The 13,540-nt window shown below is 39.2% G+C and overlaps 1 protein-coding gene across 1 annotated transcript in view; it reads left to right on the forward strand.

Moving 5' to 3' along the window:
- The first annotated feature begins 11,449 nt into the window (after positions 1-11,449).
- Positions 11,450-13,540, forward strand: part of LOC144983614 (NACHT, LRR and PYD domains-containing protein 12-like) — a 62,344-nt gene continuing 60,253 nt past the window's right edge. The window contains exon 1 of the mRNA XM_078930498.1: positions 11,450-11,513. The gene's annotated coding sequence lies outside the window, so the exon portion shown is untranslated. The remainder of the gene's footprint in view (positions 11,514-13,540) is intronic.

Here is a 13,540-nt window from a genome sequence, read left to right on the forward strand (position 1 = left end):
TGTGTGGGACTGGAAGTTCAGAAAAGTCCTCATGGCTTTGAGATGCTTTTTGGGAACAAACAGATCCCAGAGTGGAAAGCCCACACCATGACAGCGCCGCCTCCTTTAAGGCTGGAAGCTACATCTCCAAAATACACTTTGGTGGCTGTTTTGGAGCAGATGAGAACTTTTTCAAACGCTAAAAACGTCTGCAGTTAGAAAAGTACAACTCTGTTGAACAACATGCTTTTATTTTGAAAATTACAATGACTTGGTTTCATTTAAAGTAGATTTATAAATGTGTGTATTTGTTATTTACAATGATGTTCTTATTGCAAACCTGAAAGTGAATCCTTGGAAAATGACATCATGTACAATAAAGTTTGAATGATTGAATAAATAAATAAATAATAATCAACACATATCGCCGTCTGCAGGATGTTTGTGTGCATTTATACATGCCAACATATCCCAGAATTCCCTGGTTTCAGCGCCATCATGTTTTAAAAACAAATTTATTCCACAAAAAGGAAATAAATCAAGTAGAAAACATCAAACTAAAGCTTGGTGGCTGATGCTAAAGCTGCTGATGCCCTCTTTTTATATTTGATTATTATTGAAATATAATCATTACAAACTCTCAGACACAACCACACAATGATGCAAGGCACAGCTCTACACACACAAAACAACGTCTACATGTCTAAAATCTAGAAATCTTTCAGCATCAATGACATTTCAAGGCATTTAACAATCTGGACTCTAGATCAGTAACTATTCTGGAGCAGATTTCCAAATGTCATCAATAAAGGATTTGAGTTCTGAATCCATTCAATGAGGAGAAATACAGTCTGACTTCAATTTCAAACACAGTCAATTCAGATGATCTGTTTTCATTTGGATGCATTTCTTTCTTTTTGGGGACTACGGGCCATTTGATGAATTTCCATAGTTGATCACCTGATGTGTCTGTTATTTTAGATTGATGATACTTTACTGTTAAAGTCATGGTAGAATTGACCTTTAAAGGATTTGTTTACATATTTATCATCACATTTTTCAGTGAGTTTTATTTCATCTCTGACTAAATTTGGTAGTTTATTTTGAACATTGGAAGACAATATTCTATTTCTTCTTAAATGGATTAAAGCAATTGGAATTTCTCTGCAGGTTTTCTGAAATTCCTTGGTTGAACATTAAATATCAAATGGACTTTTGAAGTCTCTTCATTGAAGAATTTCTCCATTTGAATCAAGAACATCGTTTCCAAAATGATCTTGAGGTCAAACCAATTCTGCTGAAACATTGTCTTCCTGCTTGTGGTCATTACTCTGTTGTTCCACAGGGGGGCGCAGTGAGGCCAAAACTAGGACTACAGAGCATTTTCCACTGGAAAAGTACTTGTTGGTGAAATTCTGAAATCTTTAGAGGAAGTTTGGAAATTTCAAAGTCACATCAACCAAAAATCTAATCCAGCGACTTTTTTGAAGATGTTTTTGGGAAAATGAAACCAGAATGAGTCAGGATTAGCTAGAAAGTCTTTAAACATTTGATTCTAAAAGTTCCAACCATTGATTCTAAATCAATCGTCTTCACACCTCCCTAATTATATTCCTTAATTATTAGAAATTTTCTGATGAAATGGGTCTTATTTCTCCAAATAAATGTATAAATAATTGAGTATTTTTTTTAATTCTTTGCATTAATGTAGAAAGATTGTCACGGATATATTAATGTTGAAATTCCTTCTGATTTGGAGAACAAGTTTCCTCCAAAAATGGTTCAATCTCTGATAAACTGCAGCAGCAGATCACAGCAGCAGGTGGCACACATTACCCATAATACACCACGCCTGCTGGCTGACCACCAGCAGGAGTAAATCTAAACAGAGGAGGAGAGAAAAGGAACTGTCCTCAATTACCTTCAGTCAGAGAATGAGATTCATTTGATATTTTATTAATTACAGAAATATTAATTTCCACAAAATTCCACAAACCTCTGAAAGCCCAGATTCTCTCTAACTGTATGAAATGATGTTTGTCTCCAAAGCCAAAGGACTCTGCAGTGAGAGACATCAGCCGGTAGAGGGCGCTGTCACCTGTTTACCTGGAGTTTCAATCTCTTTGAAATTTCTTGTCTGCGTCAAATTAAAATTGATAATTCAATAAGTGAAAATACAAAAATGGTTTGTCAATATGTTGTAAAATTCTATCAGAAACTTGACACTAAAGATGATTTAGAGAAGAAGATATTGAAGTATTTATTAACAATATTAAAGATAAGGTTAGAAAATTCAGTGAAACCTTTGAAAAGACTTGAGAGCAGAAAATGAAAACAGAGGAAGTTGAAGACTGGATTAAATCTCTGAAAGAGAATAAAAGTCCAGGTAATGATGGACTAACAAGTGAGTTTTATCAATGTTTTATTGATAAAATGACCCCTTTTCTAACAGATTGATTTGAAGAAGCTTTAGACATTGGTCTATTGCCCCCAACTCTCAGACAGCCTCATCAAACTCATCCCAGAATATTCACTCCTCAGATTGGTCCGGGACCGGAGGAGTTCCAGGCCAACTAAGCAGTTTTTCCTAATGAGGAGCTCCTCTCAGCCGCTGAGCATCATGGGAGTCCTTCCTGTTGGTGAGGAGCAATCATTTGATCTGAAAGGGATCACTGTTTAGTTTTAGGACAATGTCTGCGTTCTTTCTGACATAATAACAGTCATTCATAGATGAATGAATCTTTTTCTGAATCAGAATAAACCAAATTAGTAGAGTTTGACCTTAGTTTAGATATATGCTAATTCATTCATTTAACCTTAGAAAAGGCACATTTCTAAGACTGGACCATTAATATTTATGGACTATACTATACAATTCATCAAACTACAATAGAATGATTTTTTCATCATTCAGATCATTTTGCAGTTCAACTTTGAACTTTTTGAACTTTTCATTTGTCACAGCTCAGCTGCTCTGGTTCTCCTTTTTTCCCTGTTTTACTTTAAATAACAGCTCATTCAGTTTAAAACATTATTTATTGTGTTAAGGCTTTGGATTAATACAAAATAGAAAGCTTTATTGAAATCATGTTTGGAACATTTCAATGGAACAAAAGGGAAACTTTCCCTGAAACTGTTTAACGTAAGAAAATCATTTATTTGATCAACTTTATTGATTGGTGTTATTCATTTAATTGATATTTTTATTTGAACATTTTTCTGTAATAAAACCAATCAAATGTATTTTCTTCTGTCATTGTTAGTTTTTTTTTTACCACGTTTTTATCTGTCTCTTCAAATGTTTTCATTTTTTGAATGTTTTCTATAAATTATAGTCATGTCTGATAAACATCTGTTAAAAATGGATATTTTTAGAAAATAGATTGATTTTCTTAAATTCCTGGTTGGAAATGGTGTAAATCCTGAATATTGATGTTTTCAAGCACGTCAGTGATGGCTGAGCGGGTTTTTTCTCTGGAATGCTTTTGATTGACAGGCTTCCAAACACAAAGAACTTTGATCAACAGCTGCTTGATGAGAGTTCATAGAGAAAGAAACAAAAATGTCTTGAAAATGTGACATCACAAAGGGAAACCCGTTTAAAAAAGGTGTTTTTTACTACATTACAAAAATCTGTACCATTTGTTGTAAAAGGGAAAAAAACATGAAAAAATCTGTTTTTCTGGATGAAAAATGTGCTGAATATGAAGATGAATAAACCAAAATCTCATGTTTGTTGAATGATTCTTCTTGCTTGGTAGATGCTTCTACTGGCTGTGTCTCTTTTGCCTTTGGGTCAAAGCAGAAATCCTTTTCTGTCAGAAACATTGAACCAGCTAGGGTTAAGTTTCCATTGACTTGAGACTTTTTCCAGATCCTGAGATCAGTGAACTGATCCATGTCCTTTGGTTGATGTTTCTCCAAATGTTGAACTGTTGTCTTCACAGCTTTCATTTTAGACCCAAGGCTTTCAATGGAAACAACTGTTGTTTGAAACATTTGAGGAAGTTGGTTACCGTTTTCATTAAAGACTGTGACATCAGCAAGTCGCTTTCATTGAATTCTTTTAGAGTTTCTAAATGACATTTTTGAAACAAACCTACTTTATTCCTTTCTGAACTGGGAATCTTAGGGACGTTCTTTGTGGAAGGACGGTACTATTGGGAACAAAAACCAAAACAGAAACTGAATTCATTCTATTATTAAATGTTTACCAAATCCCAGAAACTCTAATGTACCAAATAGAAACTCCTGTTCAATCAGATCAAAGGCTCAATAGAGTCAATGAACCCCCCTTCTTTCAATTCTATTCACTTTGATTGATGTAGTCCAATATTCCAACAATAGTCGTCTCAATTCTACCGGTAATTGTAGAATAAACACCAAACCCTAAAGAACATGAAGTCATCCAATTCAATAGGTAATGGCTAAACTAAATGGAACAGACTAAAGTGACCTTTGACCCTCCTTCTCATACAGTCCCAAACCAGTTCCCCTCTGGAGATCCAGGATGTAGACGAGTCGGCTCAGGACGCGTTCACCAGGTTCCACTCAGTTTTTGGAACCATCTGATGTCAAGTGTTCTCTAAAAACCAACAGTGGAATTTACCAATTCATTCAGACCAAAGGCAGTAGAGAAATTGCTGCCTTTTATTGTCTGGATGCATTTTTTTTTTCAAATGTCTTCTGTTTTTACCGTCTCTATGTTGTTTTTTTCTTTTCAATTGGTGGTGACTCATCACCATGGAAACACGTTGCTGTATTTGTGCATCAATCAAAAGTGTTGTGTGGTGCATCGCTCACCGCCTCAACGCCATCAGCCACCGCAGACCGGTGAGCGCCGGCCCATCCAAACGGCGCCAGACGGCTCATGAAGTTCTGGACTTTAGGCTTTCTTCCTATTTTCCAGAACTGTGAACTTTTCAGTCCAAAGTCAGAAAGTGAGAATCTGGACTGAAACAAACGGGATTCTGGGTAATTTCTCTGGAAACTGTTGCTAAATTCCTTAAACTGTGTGTTTGCGTGTGTGAACATGAGTTGGATGGTGGACATGCAGACTTGTCTGGATGTGAACATTTTTGGAGCCAACAGGTATGTTTCCAACGTTTGAGTATGTGTGTGGACAGGCCCCGCCCCTTCTAGATCTGGATTAACCCTTGTGCTATTTTAGATGACCCCCCCTTCCATTGACGTGTTCTCCCTACCATGACAAAGGTGGATAAAGGTGGAAAGATTTCATGGAATCCATGGACAGTGAAGATCACAAATCATTGAAGAAAAAAGGTTCAGAGCACTGTCTGGTGGGTCTAGATGACCCAACTCCCAACGTTAAAGTGCCTAGGATAGACCAGGGTTAATCTGACCCTGACTGGAATGATTCTAGACATGCTGCTGCTTCATGGTTTTACCCCCCCTCCCTCTAACATCCCTCTGTCTTCTTCCCTCCTTTTCTTTTCCATCCGCTCCAACAAAAAAATGTTCCAAATAGAAGTCAGATGAATAAAGTTGAGTCTAAATTCCAAAAGGAGTTTCTTCAAATCTCCACCTAGTGTGTCTAAAGATTCCTGACCCAGATTCATCTGTTTGCTCAGCTGTTGGACAAGTTCACAAAAAGAAACTAGGAGTCCATCTGCTGCTGTGCTGCAGACACAACGGCTCAGTGGAGGCACGGCTGACCTTTCAATCAAAGAGAGAGGGTTCAAATCCCACAAAGTATGGTCCAGAAAACTGTTTTTTGAATAGAGTGTGGAACATCTTCACTTCAAAACAGAGACCAGCTGCTGATCTGCTGCAGACAGATCAGCTCAGTGGTAACCACTTGATCCTGGGAGCAGAAGACTGAGGGTTCAATTCCCTCCTAATGTCTTTCTAAATCCATCAACAGTTTTTTCAGAGTCTGGAACGTCTTCACCTCATCAGAACGACCAGCTACTGCTCTGTTCCAGCCATGAGGGCTCAGTGGAAACACATCACACCACCAATGCAAAAGGTGGAGGGTTCAAATCCTGCTAAGTATCTTTGGAAAGAAACTCCTAGTTTTTCCACAATGTAGACTGTCTTCACCTCATCAGAACGAGGAGCTGCAGCTCCAGTCTAGGTAGAATAGCTCAGTGGTAGAGAGCAGCTTATTAACTAGGAAAACGGTTCAATTCCCAGCTGGAGACAGAGGCAGTAACTTACCTCTGTCATCTAGAAACAAGAACTAAAGAGAATTCAACAGGAAGAAACAGATGATAGGATTCATTGGTAAGTCAGTGTAGGGGGGGTTAGTGGAGGGGGGGTGGAAACTGGCCACAAAGGAGGAAATGAGAGGAAGAAGACAAATGTGGTCAGTTTCCAAAGGGAGCATGGGGGAGAAGATGGGATGGGAGGAGGGAAAGGATGAAGGTGGAGATAGAGGGAGGTGTGTTGGAAAAGTTTATATAACCTTCCCCCCCAACCCAGATGCATTTGGGTTATTCTAAAAGTCAAATCTGCTCTTATTATCTAACCTCTTTTCCCTTTGTTTAGCCTGTGTCTTCCTCTCTCTTCCTCCCCCCTGAGGGGCTGGTCACATGTTTCTGTTGTCTTCCATGTTTCTTTTCTGTGACCAGCCCCTCATCCTTCCTCCTTCACTCCATCTGTGCTGCTCTTCTCTATCCTCCAACCTTTTCTAGCATCTGCTGCTGCTGCTTTCTCCCATTTCCTTGACCTTTGCCAACCAGACAAACTGCACTGACCTTGATTGACCTTCAGTCTGACAGAGGGAAGTTACTGCCTCTGTCCCAAGCTCGGAATTGAACCCTGCACTCCCACCCATAATAGCCTCTTCTCTACCACTGTGCTGTACTTCCTAGACCAGAACTGCAGCTCCTCGTTCTGATGAGGTGAAGATGTTAGACTCTCTGAAAAAACTTGGAGGGTTTCTTTCCAAATCCATGCGGTGGGATTTGAACCCTCACTCATCTGCTTGTTAGATCAACTCTACAACGCTGAGCTGTTCTGCTTGTGTCAAATCAGCAGCTGGTCTCTCATTTAAGGTGAAGATGTTCTCCACTTTGAAGAAAATGACAGAGATACTCAGTGGGATTTGAACCCTCACAGTTGGGAATTGAGGTCAGGCATCATTTCCCTGAAGCCATCAGTCTGTCTTAGAGGAGCGGCTGGTGGTTCTGATGAGAGAAGATGTTCCACACTCTGAGAAATGTTTTAGATGAAAGTTGGGATTTGAACCATCAAGCTGGTGTTTGATGGTCAGGTGTGTTTTTCCTGAATCCTATTGTCTGAACCAGACCTGCAGCTGGTGGTTCTGATGAGGTGAAGATGTTCCACTCTGAGAAAAAATGATGATCTTCTGAACAAAGACTCTCAGTGGGATTTGAACCCTCAGGCTTTTGTATGCTCTTCTGCTAATGCTCAGTGAGAAAGAATTTTGCGACAAGTTTCCCAGGGTGGATGTTAAAATGCAAATGCAATCCCCTCTTTGCATTTTCATTTTAATAATGACACAGAATAAGCGGTTTTAAGTAGAAAATGAAAAAGCATTTTGAAATATTGCTTTTTCCTTTTAATTTTGTGGCATTTGCAGCTACATTTTGAAAATGAAAAAGCATTTCTAGTTATGACTTTGCTTTTTATTTATGATGCAGATTGGCTTCCATAGTCTGAGAGGCGAACAGCACAACTGCAGAGGCAGCAGATAGTCTCAGCATTATCATTATCAGCTCCTCGTTCTGATGAGGTGAAGATGTTCCACTCTGAGAAAAAATGATGATCTTCTGATCAAAGACTCTCAGTGGGATTTGAACCCTCACCCTTCTGCTCACTCTGCCTCCAACTCCTCTATTCAAGCCAATAACTCTATGCTGTTCTGACTGCATCAGAGCTGCAGGTCATCTAAATTATGAGAAAAAAAAGAGAATAAACCTGTTAGATTATTTACCAAGAGACTAAGTGGAATTTGAACCTTCAAAGGTCAAATTAAGGTCAGGCAGGATTTCCCTGAACTCTTATGTCTGCGTTAGAGCAGCAGCTCTTGGTTCTCATGAGGTGAAGATGACTTCAAAGTCTGAAAAAAGCTATTTTTTGTTTTATCAATGGTGGGATTTGAACCCTCACCCTTCTGATCAAGCCAATAACACTAAACTGTTCTGGCTGCATCACATCACTGCAGAAAACTCCCACTAAGTGTCAGGTTTTTTTCAGAGTGTGGAACATCTTGACCTGGTTGCTGCTTCAGAGCCAATGGCGGCACGACAAACCCTTTTCCCTTTTTTAGCTTCTATTGTTTTTCATTGAACAATTGGAACTTTCAAAAAAACATGACTGAACATCAAACATTTGAACAAAAGAAGGTTTTTTTTGGCTCCTCTAGCAGTTTGAAGGATTCTAACTGGATTTGAAATTCACTAATAACTATTGTAAATTGGGGGTGGGGTGGGGGGGCTATACATTAATATTTATGCATATTGAATTTGGCATAGAAAATAGTTTTATTATATTGTGTTTTTCATTCTGAGACCAAAGATGATGATGAAAAGAGTAAATGTTGGTCATGACGGGTTTCTATTTTTGTCCATAAATTTGTGTTTGGGGACATGACCCCCCCCCCCACACACACTAAATCCTAACCGATGTCATTTAGTTTGGGGGGAAACAGAATCTTTCATTGGTTTGTTTTTGATGAACTTCTTTGCATCGGCAGCAGAATAGACTAAACTCTGGACAAACATTTCACTTTAGTCCAATAAATAGACTGAAAAATCTCAAGTTGAGATGAATATGGACTAGTTTGGATTTGATCCTTTACAGAGATGGATTCCTAAATCAATTCTTTCTGATTTGAAAAGGATACGACTATTTCATTCAAAATGGATTGACTTAGTTTGAACTTTAAATCTAAGGTGTCAGAGATTCATTTGACTTTCTAAAACCTGGAGTGCCACACTAAACCCCTCACGCCTGAGACTTTCCTTGAAGTGTCCAGTTCAATCCTTGAAGTGTCAAAGATTTGGGCTTTGACAGCAGTTTGAGCTATTCTTCTGTTATCTTGAATCGTCTTCTTGACACTTTTCTGTTTGTTCTCGAAGAAGAAAAGCTGTTTGTCTCTAGAAGACGTGAGCAACAGATGGGATTTGAACCTTAGAGCCTCACACTAACCCACTACACCATCAGGGCCACTCACACTGAAACGTCTTCTCATGGTGCTTTGAACTTTACATTTTTGTCTGTCAACTTTCAAATGTTGCTATGGGAGAATTGAACCAGCAACCTCTGAGTTAGATGATTCTTAGTTAGATTCTAACACAATGGGAGTAGAAAAGATCCACACAAATATTGTCAGCCAACAGTACTACAAAAAAACACACAAAACATAACACAGCACCAAAAGTGTTAGTGCTAAATCTAGCACACCTGGCATTAGCTCCATCAGCTGCACTGCCCATACCACCTTATTTGAACAGAAAATCAAACTTCAAAGCGGTCTTTCAGTCCTGGATCACATATGCAGCCAATAAACTTTTGTCTCTGGGCTTGGAATTGGACTATGGCTATGTTTGCAAAATACTGAGAATAGCAGTACAGCAAGCCTGATATTTGAACTTACCATCAGAAAGTTGTTGGATTGCATTGTGTACAGATGTCTGTTGTTGCTGAGTGAGGATGAGTGTAGGTGGCTCTCCATGAACAGCTGGAACTCTTCCTCCTCCAGTGGAGGCAGTCTTTGAATTCCATCCTGCTCTAGGATGGCATCAATGTTTTGGTGGCTGGAGGGATTTTCCCCAAACACATTGTTGACAGCTGTGCTGTCTGTTGCAATGTTTTGGAGCATCCCTCTGTCCAGAGTTCAGATGGTTGGCCATTATTTTCTGGAGGTTCCAGGCCTGTCTAAACTGCTCCAGTCTTTGTGGAATTTCAGGAAGAGAAACAATCTGCAGTGAAAGTCTGTGGACATCATCATCTGGGTTTAGAAGCTCTGAATCCTCTAAGGAGTAGAACATGAGGTCAAAGTGCTGCAACACATGCAGAAATACATCACGCCAAAGGCCTTCAATGCTCTGATGGTGAACGGATCGTCCGGTTCTGGATCCTCTGTGTTCAAGTCCTTGAAGTAGATGCATGAATGAAGCCACCAGGATGTTTTCAGCACCATGGTCAGCTCTGACTCTTGATGGTAGGGCATAGAGGCATGTTGCTTTCAAACACGGAGAAAGCTCTGTTGTGGCACGATTGTCTGTGCTGCAGTTGAGGGAAGTCATCAGACGGGAGGATCCATCAATTGAACCATGAATCCCAAAACCCCATCTAGAAAGGTTGAAAAACAAATATTACTGGAAGATTCTAAGACTATTGACAGTCGTCTGGAAACAATAGAGCTGGAAACTTTTTCTACTTGCTGAAGTTATTTTCAAAATCTAAAAAAGGATGACAAGTATGGTAATAATCACCTTAGGAGACGCATGTTCCCATCAATGTGCCACAAACTATTGGGGTAAGGTACATGATAAACACGTCCTGCAACTGCCATAAAAGATTGATGGAAGCTAAAAATTAAACACATGCAATAAAACAACTTTCATAACATCATAAACTGACAAAAGTCACTCTTTATAACTATTCATAAACTAAAAACAGTTTTTAAATTCTCTCTGAATCACTGTATAGTGATATAAACATTTGGCAACATTAAAACATAATATTCTAAGTTGTATTTCTTCATTTGTAAAGAAAATGCACTAATATGGTTTGTTAGATGCATAGGACATATGTCCAAAAACAGACATACCAAGTAAAATTTTGTTTTTAGTGAAAAGGGCGTATGATCACATATGGTGCCTGCATTTTTCAGGCTGTATTTTCACTCATTTCAATAAATTCTCCGCAAACAACTTATATGTCAACACTTAACAAAACTATTCAACAATAAAATGTATGAGTTTCATCAACTTACCGTGGTTAGTTTTGACGATTCCTTTGAAAATGTCCAGTGAACTGAGCTGCAAAAGCAACTTTTTCTGATTTTGGAGAAAAGGGGAAATTTGATTTGACCCTGCTCTCTGCTGATTGGTCAAGTTGCACAATTGAGTAACCTATAATGGAGGATGATCTTTGCTGAGTCATGGGTAAAGATCCCATGACTCTTGAACTCACTGAGACGGGGGAAGGACGCGATAAGTAACAGGTGCGGAAATTACCAAAAACAGTCACTTACCCAATAAAGGGTTTTTAAGCACCATTGGAGTGTTTATTTTTTTAAATTCATCATCATACTAATTCTCATACATGTGTGGTGGGTCAGAAAAAAAAGAAGACACCCCTATTTTATTTTGTCATAGTCTTTATGTTGTTGTATATATTTTTTTATCCCTGATAAATCTCGTTAAGTACTGATTTCAGAACAGGCTCAGTTACCATTGTGCTATTTCACGACCGGCCGCTAGAGGGCGATCATCACGCTGGTATAGAGTAGTTGGGCTGTCAGGAAGAAGAATAAAGTTTCCTGTGTTGAAGCTAACGGCAGCTCAAAGTGTTTGTCTCTTCTGTTCTCACCACAGGTCAGTAAAAGAGCATCTGAATAAATGATAATTACAGATTATAATCAGAAATGTTGTTTTGAGATGATCTTTGTCAAGAGTAAATATGAAGTGTGGTAGAGAGATGGTGGTGAAAGAGTAGATCATTATTGTTATTATCATTTTTGTCTAACAGCTGACAGCTTTGAAGTGCGGGGGGGGGGGGGTCAGACTCTGCTCTGAACTTAATTTATTATATATTTAATGAAACAAACTTCATACAATATGTTGTTCTGGTTTATAGCGCATGTTAAATGCAGATTTCTGATTAATGCTTGATTGTAGGAGATATAGTGAATATTTAGATTTATGGATCTAAGTTTAACTGATAGAAAACTAACATTTTTTATTTAAGTTTTGATCATCCTGTAAATATGATTAAATGTTACAAAGAAACTATTTTATAGAGTGATAGAAATTACGGAGTTTTCATAAATGTTCAAAGGTGAAGTTAAAGGGTCGCCAGTCTGTCGCAGTGTAGAATATCCTCAATCACACATCCATCCATTCTCACATTCACACCTATGGACAATTTAGAGTTGCCAATCAACCTATGAAACATGTTTTTGGACGGTGGGAGGAAGCCGGAGATCCCGGAGAGAACCCACGCATGCACGGGGAGAACATGCAAACTCCACACAGAAAGGTCCCCCATCCAACTAAATTGATCTTCAAAAATCAATCAAAAATCAACTAAATTGATTTTTGAAAAATGTAAAGTTTATCAAACCCCAAAGGTTTTATGAACTGCTGTTTCCTTTTCTATTATGTTGTGTTTAGATATGTGTGTGTGTGTGTGTGTGTGTGTGTGTGTGTGTGTGTGTGTATATATATATATATATATATATATATATATATATATATATATATATATATTGTATTTTTCTGCAATATCTACACATTTCAATTCCCCCTGAGACATTGACATTGTTGTTGTATTATGTCGTTTGTCAATAAAGTCTGAGAAATTAATCATTTTCCATCGGCGGACGGAATCAAACCTGCAGGAAGCAGAGCAGCTGCAGTTACCTGTGACTGCCACGAGAGGGCGTCAAACAGCTGCATGTTCAAATCTGCTGCCTGGAACAAACGTCAACACTTTCCATTCAACGACCGACAAGAAGAGCATTTCAAATAGAGAAGGTGTGGAGAAAAGACAGACGTGCAATGTAGCCAGTTCTCTGACCGAGTCCTCATGAGAGACACGCTACATGTGTCAAGCAGGACAGACGTGGGATTAAAGGGGAGGAGGAGCAGAACTGAAGATCAAAGTTAGAAGATGCATACAAACAGGAGAAAATGAACCACCTGGAAGAACATCCACCTGGAAGAACATCCACCTGGAAGAACATCCACCTGGAAGAACATCCACCTGGAAGAACATCTACCTGGAAGAACATCCACCTGGAAGAACATCCACCTGGAAGAACATCCACCTGGAAGAACATCCACCTGGAAGAACAACCACCTGGAAGAACATCCAACTGGTAGAACATCCACCTGGAAGAACTTCCACCTGGAAGAACATCCACCTGGAAGAACTTCCACCTGGAAGAACATCCACCTGGAAGAACATCCACCTGGAAGAACATCCACCTGGAAGAACAACCACCTGGAAGAACAACCACCTGGAAGAACATCCCACCCGGAAGAACATCCCACCCGGAAGAACATCCCACCTGGAAGAACATCCACCTGGAAGAACATCCACCTGGAAGAAGATCCAACTGGTAGAACATCCACCTGGAAGAACATCCACCTGGAAGAACAACCACCTGGAAGAACATCCACCTGGAAGAACATCCAACTGGAAGAACATCCACCTGGAAGAACATCCACCTGGAAGAACATCCACCTGGAAGAACATCCAACTGGAAGAACATCCACCTGGAAGAACATCCACCTGGAAGAACATCCACCTGGAAGAACATCCACCTGGAAGAACAACCACCTGGAAGAACATCCAACTGGAAGAACATCCACCTGGAAGAACATCCAACTGGAAGAAC

This window comes from Oryzias latipes, chromosome 2 (genome assembly GCF_053564925.1).
Source record: "Oryzias latipes strain Hd-rR chromosome 2, Olatipes_Hd-rR_3.1".
Taxonomy (NCBI): Eukaryota; Metazoa; Chordata; class Actinopteri; order Beloniformes; family Adrianichthyidae; genus Oryzias; species Oryzias latipes.